Source organism: Myotis davidii, unplaced genomic scaffold (assembly GCF_000327345.1).
Source record: "Myotis davidii unplaced genomic scaffold, ASM32734v1 scaffold39, whole genome shotgun sequence".
Classification (NCBI taxonomy): domain Eukaryota; kingdom Metazoa; phylum Chordata; class Mammalia; order Chiroptera; family Vespertilionidae; genus Myotis; species Myotis davidii.
The window spans coordinates 89,590-97,971 of NW_006290531.1; the positions used below are offsets into that span (position 1 = coordinate 89,590).

At 40.7% G+C, this 8,382-nt stretch overlaps 1 protein-coding gene and 1 pseudogene across 1 annotated transcript in view; one reads left to right on the plus strand and one right to left on the minus strand.

Moving 5' to 3' along the window:
- The window catches only part of LOC107183053, a 4,502-nt pseudogene extending 720 nt beyond the window's left edge, over nucleotides 1–3,782 (plus strand).
- Nucleotides 1–8,382, minus strand: part of WDFY2 (WD repeat and FYVE domain containing 2) — a 200,560-nt gene that overhangs the window by 75,531 nt on the left and 116,647 nt on the right. The gene's annotated exons all lie outside the window — the stretch shown is intronic.

Genomic DNA, 8,382 nt, shown 5'->3' on the forward strand with positions numbered 1-8,382 from the left:
AACCTTCAATTTCTCTGCTCAAATGAGACCTCCTCAATGAGGCCTAACATATATGTCCATCCTTTTAAAATTTGCAATCGTTCTCCTCTACCCCACCCTCACATTCCCAGTCCCCCTTACTGTGCTTCATTTTTTTCTGTAGCACCTATTACCTTCTAACATATTTAAGTTTTTATATTTTTCTTTTTAAAAAAATATACTTTATTGATTTTTTTACAGAGAGGAAGGGAAAGGGATAGAGAGTTAGAAACATCGATGAGAGAGAAACATCGATCAGCTGCTTTGGTACATGCCCTTGACCGGAATTGAACCTGGGATCCTTCAGTCCGCAGGCTGACGCTCTATCCACTAAGCCAAAAACGGTTAGGGCATATTTTTTGTTTATTAAATGAAACATACAAAAGAAGAGGAATGGGGAAGGAGAGAGTTCATTGATGTATCTCAAGCAGTTAGAGCACTGACCGGCACATAGTAGCTGCTTCAACATTTAGTATGGGTGCATGCCGGAGACCCATTCCAGCATGACAGCAGGGCTGCATCTGGAAATAGCTGAAGGCATTTCCCCAAAAATTAATAGGATACATTAAATTGATTTCTTGGCTGCCAGACAGCTAAAAATCTACATGTTATTGCCTCCTACTGGCCAAACACCTGAACAGCAGTAGGCTAATTTCCCCATTCTGACAATGTTTCTGTGTACCCTTTGAAGTGTATAGCTCTGCCTCGCCTCAGGACAAGTTGTGTTAATAAAAAGCATGGGATCTTGGGGACGAGGAGAACCAAAGGCCTTAGACTTAAGGCCTTAGATCTTAGCTCAGCCTTGGGCAAACTACGGCCTGTGGGCCAGATGTTTCATTTTTTCCCCCAAAATGCCTTTCAAAATTATATTTCGTCTCCAGACTCTTTATTAGTCTCTGGACTCTTATTTAATATCTATGCACGGCCTTCTACAGATTCCTGAACCTTCTTGATGCTGGGACAAGAACCCCGGCAGGTGCAGCAAACAAGTATGACATTAGGTTTATGTTTTTATATAGAGAAGACATCAAAAAAGGACTAAGTGATTTCCTCATCAACAGTAGGCTAGGAATGGTGAAAAAGGGGACACCTGAACTAGTTTTAACAATAAAGAGAAATTTTTTAAAAAATCCTATATAATAAAAACATAATATGCTAAGTGTCCGGTCGAACGGTTGGCCGATCAACCAATCAAAGAGTAAAATGCTAATCATATGCTAAGGCCTCTCAACCACTCCCTATGACATGCACTGACCACCAGGGGGCAGATGCTCCGATCAGTAGGTTAGCTTGCTGCTGGGGTCCGGCCTATCAGGACTGAGTGAGATGGGCCGGACACGCCCTGGAGCCCTCCCACAGTCTCTCCCCAGATGGCCAACCTCCCATGTCCCTCCCCGGCCCGATCATGCACCAGTGGGGTCCCTCAGCCTGGCCTATGCCTTCCCACAATCTAGGACCTCTCGGGAGATGTCGGAGAGCCAGTTTCAGCCTGATCCTGCTCAATGCAGGAGCTGTCCCCTGGTGGTCAGTGCGCTCCCACAGGAGCAGTGCTGCTCAGCCAGAAGCCGGGCTCATAGCTGGCAAGCGCAGCAGCAGTGGTGGGAGCCTCTCCCACCTCTGCGGCAGCACTAAGGATGTCTGACTAACGGTTTAGGTCAGAGGGCTCAGGCCAGGCTGAGGTACCCCTTCCCCTGCCCGAGTGCAGGAATTTTGTGCACTGGGCCTCTAGTAATAAAATAAAAGAAGCCTAAATCAGAAAAAAGAAATAGTAGGCTTGGAAGTAAGAACTAGATTCCTCAATTTGGGGGTCAATACTAACCACAATAGGTTTGGATAAAAATATGTACAATCACCAGACATTCAAATAATAAAAGAAAAAAGGAAGGGAACCTAATTACTAAAGCTATTACTTTTTGTAATCAATGCCAAAAAATAAAAGAGCACTTGGTTTTGACTCAAATCTCAGGACTAATCAATGTTTTACTTCCTAGTTCAATAGCAAACACCATAATATGTTGCTTTTTTTTTTTTTTTACAATTAACATATAACATTTTATTAGTTTTAGGTATACAAAATAATGGTTTGATATCTGTATTCACTGTGATGAGTTATTTTATAAAGTTAACTGGTTCTAACCAAGGTCTCTGTGCTAAAATGTTGTTACATTTTTCTGTATTTAAACTGACAGATTTTCAGCCTGAACATTATTTAAACCAATAAGAGTGCAGAGATCAAGTAATGAGCAAACATTACCTATTCAACCCAGTTTTACTAGCCAAAAATGGTGCTCACAAAAAACAAACTGGCTTAAAACTTCAGAGTTTTTAAAAATTTCTTTAAACTTGAGATGACAAATAATTATGTAAAAAACTCTAATTTCAGATAAAATTATTAACTTTATCAAAAAGTAAATTAAAGTTCATCTTTTCTTGAAATGAACAGAATTTCTGCTATAAAAATAATAATATTTATTGAGACCTTTATATAAATTACCTCATGTGATCCTCTTAACAACTATGAGGCACATATTCTTCCTAATCTACAGTGAGTAAATTGAGCCTTATGTGAAGTTAACCAACTTGTATGTCATTATCCAGCTAAAAGATGACAGAGCTGGAATTCAGGTGCAGAATTCTCTGGGAGCAGTTCATATCTCAACAACCAGGATATCTGCCCCTGATATCTGAAGGCAAAGTGTGTTAACAATGATTTCGCCCATGAATTCTGAGTAAACTCTACCTGATAAAGGGATAGAAGAGAGGAATAAAACAATCACTTATTCCATATCAGAGCTGGTGGGAAACAAGGGCTTCTATAAGAATGATTAGAATGTAAGAATGAAAGTAAAAGAATAAAGAAACTCTGGAGGGAAACACGGTGCAACTAGCTTGGTTTTCATTCACTTGAAAACTATTACTGAGGTTTCAATTTGTGCAAGGCTCTCTACTGGGTATTGGAAATACCAACGCATGTAATGTTTTCTGCCTTCAAGTTGCTCAGGCTAATGGAGGTTAGAAACAAACAAACAAACACAAAAATCAAGGAAATAAGGTGATCAGCAAGAACAAGCACCTTATGAAAGGCAGCAAAAGAGGAGCCAAAAAGGAAGCAGTTGATCCTTTTTCTAAGGAAGATTGGTGTGATGTGAAAGCACCAGGTATGTTCAATATATGAAATATAGAAAAACACTAGTCACGAGAACTCAAGGAACCCAAATCGCATCTGATGGTCTCAAGGGTCATGTTTTAGAAGTGAACCTAACTGATCTGCAGAATGATGAAGTTGCATTTAGAAACTTCAAGCTAATTACTGAGGATGTTCAGGACAAAAACTACCGGACTAATTTCCATGGCATGACTCTTCCCCATGAAAAATAAGCTCCATGGTAAAAAAATGGTAGACCATGACTGAAGCTCATGTTGATGTCAAGACTACTGATGGTTATTTGCTTCATCTATTCTGTGTTGGTTTTACTAAAAAAAAAAAATTTAAAAAATGCAATATTCAGATTCAGAAGACCTCATATGTTCAGCATCAACAGGTCCATCATATCTGAAAGAAGATGACAAATGACTTGAAAGAAGTGGTCAATAAAATGATTCCAGATAGCAGTGCCAAACTATTTAACCACTCCATGATGTCTTTCTTAGAAAAGTAAAGTGCTGAAGAAGCCCAAGTTTGAACTGAGAAAACTCAAGGAGCTTCCTAGTAAAGGTGGCAATTCTAGAAAACCTAGAATGAGACAGGTGCTAAAGTTGAATGAGCCCCGAGTCCAAGAATATGTTTAAAATTCAGACATTTAATGGCAACAAATAAAAATCCTATTTGTGAGGGGTGCGGGGGGGAGGAATAGGGGAAAAAAGAAAACAAAGAAATTAGAATTTACTAAATTTCTCCTATTTACTATTTTGAGGAACTCTGTGTTATCTTACTTAATATACAATCATATAAACTAATATGTATGTAATATACATATAAACTAATAATTAATTACACATAAATATTACAGCAGAAATTTCAACTAAATGCTATGAGAGGTCTTAAGAAAGGCCTTTTAAACCTGCCCTAGAATAGGACAGGCTTCTCATAAGAATGGGTTTGGGGCTTTAAGCTAATTGTTAAAGATATGAGAAGAGTTCCTCAGGGGGAAGGAACCAGGAGGTCAGTAACGGTAACAGCCTCTTTTAGCAAGGGGACTCCATGTATATGGGCATGGATTTGTGAACCATACAAGTATAATATTTGGGTAAGAGAGTTTGTAATAAATGAAGCTGACAAAGTGGGCAGGAATTAAGAAATGTGAATTATATTCTTCCAGAAGTTGTTGAGAGTCTATACACAGAGGAGTGGCATGATTACACTAGAATTTTAGATATGTGATGGCAGAGTAGCTATGGAAAACTAGATAAGAGACAGTAGGAACAGTCAGGGGCTTGCTGCAACAGTCCAAGAAAATGCTGTGAGGGACAGAAAGATTTAAAGTATTGGTGGAAATAAGCAAAAAAGGAGAGTCTGGAGACAGCTCTGAGGTAAGTCAGTAGGCCAGGGCATTAATTGCTGTAAGATTTGAGGGGGAAATGTAGATCTACTATAACTCCTACTTCTAGTTGTGGCTCCTTGGTGATGCCATTTACTGAAGGAAGGAGAAAGAGCATATGTTGGGGAAAAGAGAATTATTTCTATTTAGAATATGCTAAATCACAAGTCTTAGAGACTCCCAGGTAGGAATGCCATGTAACCAGCTAAGAGTCATAGTTCAGGCTCTGGAGGACAGAATGGGACATCTTGAGAACTGTATATGTAGGATAATTAAGCTGCAGGCGCAGATCACCAAGAAAGTTTGTAGCACAGGCAGAACCTTGGAGAGCACTGACATCTAAGGCTTTGCCAGAGAAGGAAGAGCCAGTAAAAACAGCTGGAGAGCCCTAGCCCATTTGTCTCAGTGGATAGAGCGTCTGCCTGAGGACCAAAGGGTCCCTGGCTCGATTCTGGTCAAGGGCACGTATCTCAACTGCAGGCTCCTCCCCATCTGGGCCTGGTCCAGGCTCGTGCAGGAGGCAACCAATCAATGTGATTCTCTCCATCAATATTTCTCTCTGTCTTTCCCTCTCTCTTCCACTCTCTCTAAAAATCAATGAAAGAATATTCTCAAGTGAGGATTAATAAATGATAATAAAATAAATCTCAAGAAAAACCAAACATCTGGAGAGAACTTGGGGTTTACTAAATTGAAAATAGGTCACGCATGCATATAAGTCTAACCAATGGACACAGACATCAGGGGGATAAGGGTATGAGTAGGGAGGGGTAAGGGGTGGGGGCAATGGGGAGATAAGGACACATATATTATATACCTTAATCAATAAAGAAAAAAAAGAGAAGTAATGAAGATTTACTAGGGACTGAGCTTGACAGTATGGTAAAATGACTCCATAATTCAAACCAATAGGAGAACTGATAAAAGCATAAGAATAGAGGCTATGACAGTAGATAACAATATAATAAAAAGACGCTGAGAAAAACAGGAAAAAAAGAAAGTAGCACACTAATTACCCAACCCACTGGAAGGCACCTTTTCAGCTCTTTTCTCTTCTAGCCATGACAGATAAGCTCTTGGCAAAAGAACCTGCCCTATCTTCCCAACCCAAGTGACCAGTTGGACCTGAGTGATAGCTGCTGATGGAAAACCTGTGCTGTTCTACATGGCAGTACAGTTAGCAGTCTTTTGGCAATGTGTAATCTGCCTCAATGAGATTAATGTGTAATACTGATAGTTTTCTTTCTATACTAAGAGTATTTACGAAAATGTCATATTCACTGGTAACTATGAGTAGAGTTATCCCTCATCTGTGGGAATAGATGAGTGAATTGTGATTTGTGGCATTCAAGGTATAGTGCTACAGGAGTCATAAATAAACAGGGAGGGGAGCCCACTTTGTAAACAAAACCTGCTCTGGTTTACCACCATCCTGAGTCACTATAGCATCCAACTGCAGTAAAACAAAGAAACACAGCAGCAAACCCCAGCACTGCACCCGTGATCAGGGCAACCCCAATGCCACTCCCTTCTCTAACGTAAGCCTCTAGGCAGCAAGGCTAGAAAAAAGCCTGCTTTCAAGACTCTCTCAGATCAGAGTAGATGTAGTAACACGAGATGATGGCAATTCAGTGACAAAGGGACTATAAAAGAATAACAGTGTCCTTCACACATTTTGGCTTGAGTTCTCAATCTTTATATCAAAGGAATAAATGGCAGATGGCTCCTTGGGGTTAGTTTCATGACTCTGTTGTTGTCAAGGTATTCTGGGAGGAGTGCCTTTAAAGGTGACTGACATGGAATACCATATCAGTACTTCTAGGCTCTGAACCTTGCGATCTAAAGGACAGTGATATGAGAACCATGACCCGATATATAGTTTGTATAAAGGATTAACTTAAAATAAAAATTAGAAAAATATTTGTGCACATAGAAGATATTATTTTCACATGTTTACATGGAAATCCTATATAATAAAAGGGTAATATGCAAAGTGACCCAATGGCTGTTCTACTGGTCGCTATGTTGCGCACTGATCACCAGGGGGCAGATGCTCAACGCAGGAGCTGCCCCTGGTGGTCAGTGTGCTCGCTCCCACAGGGGAAGTGCCCTTCTGCCAGAAATCCTGAGCCGTGCTCATGGCTGGCGAGCACAGTGGAGGTGGTGGCAGCACTAAGGACCCCTCGGGGGATGTCTGACTGCTGGTAGGCAGACATCCCCCAGGGGTCCTGGACTGCAAGAAGGCACAGGCCAGGCTGAGGGCCTCCCTTCTCCCGCTCCCCAGTGCATGAATGTCGTGCAATGAGCCTCTAGTAATATTTGTGACAGATTCCTAGTGTTAAAAAAATTGTAGGACCACAGATAGCTCTCTGGACACTGGCCCCTAAAATTCAGACTCGCAAATGAATAGTAAGTTATATAGCTCTTGATGGCTGGAAACCTTCCCTCCTCCTATACTCTTAGTTCACTGGAGTAAGGTTGTCTCTTGTGAGGAGAAATTTGCTACATCTTCTCCAGCCACCCATTCAGGGTATCTTTAGTAATTGCACACTTCTCTGAGCCCAACCTTCTCCTGAGGGTGATGAAAATTAAAATGGCAACAACTTGGATAAAAAATAAACTTTGCAGAAAAAACTTGTATTTGACAAGTCACTGGTAAATTTCTGTGATAAGGCAGCAAAGACTGAGTGAAAATGGGACTAGAAATAAGTTGAGTCATCCTAAGGAGTATGCCACCATGAAGCCACTTCCTCTTCTTTGGAACCAGCCAACTAAATCCACATGACATAGATCATAACCAAGACTTCTGGTTACCACCAGTGGAGGATGCTGCTGCTAATGACAATAATGTTGCCAGGAGCTAACATTTATGGAGCACTTGATATACAAAGGCACTGTTCTAAAAGCTTAATGTATATGATGTCAGATAACCTCACAACAGCTCTATAAAATGGATATATTATTCTCGTTTTACAGATAAGAAAATTAAGAGTAGAGCAACTTGCCCAGGGTGACACAACTTGTAGAGTGAGAGCTTTGATTTGACTCAGGCAGTTTGATCCAGAATCTATGCTCTTAACTTATCTATATTGTCAACTTGATTGACTATATTAATTAACTCACTCACTACTTCATTTGACAAATATTTAGTTACAATTCATAGGCATTGTACTGGAGTGTCAAGGATGTAAGGATGTAACAAAGAGTCATGCTAAACAGCCAATGTCTTGTGGAGCTTATGCTGAATACATGTACTAATCAAATAATCACCCATATAAGTATAAAATGGCAACTATGACAATTGTTACAGAGGAGGGGCACTCAATGCTATGAGCAGTTATAAGCCAGGGACATGTTGGAAGATTGGGGAAGACTTCCCTAGGAAAATAAAAAGTAAACTATCTGAATGACGATAGCTTGAGTAGGTGAAGGGAGGAGGGAAGCATATTCACAGAGAGGCTCTGTGAAAGGAGGGAACATAGTGAGTATAAGGGATTAAAAGTTGGCCACTAAGGCTGAAATTCCAAGAGGAAGGGCTTTGCACAAAAGGAGGCTACAGAGGGCAGGGGCAGACATGGCAAGATAGCACAGGCCACGTGAAGAATTTTGGCCTGGTCCCTAAGAGTAAGGGAAAGACATTAGAGACGCTTGGCGGGGGAAATAACAAGGTAAAATGTGTTTTTAAAAGATCCTTCTAGCTCCAATATGGAAAACAAATTGGAGGAGGCAGAAGGGATATGGAATGACCAGTGAGGGGGTCAACCGAGGGTCCAAGGAGAAGACGATAGAACAGGGCAATGGTGGTGCTGGTTGGGGGGTGGGGGGG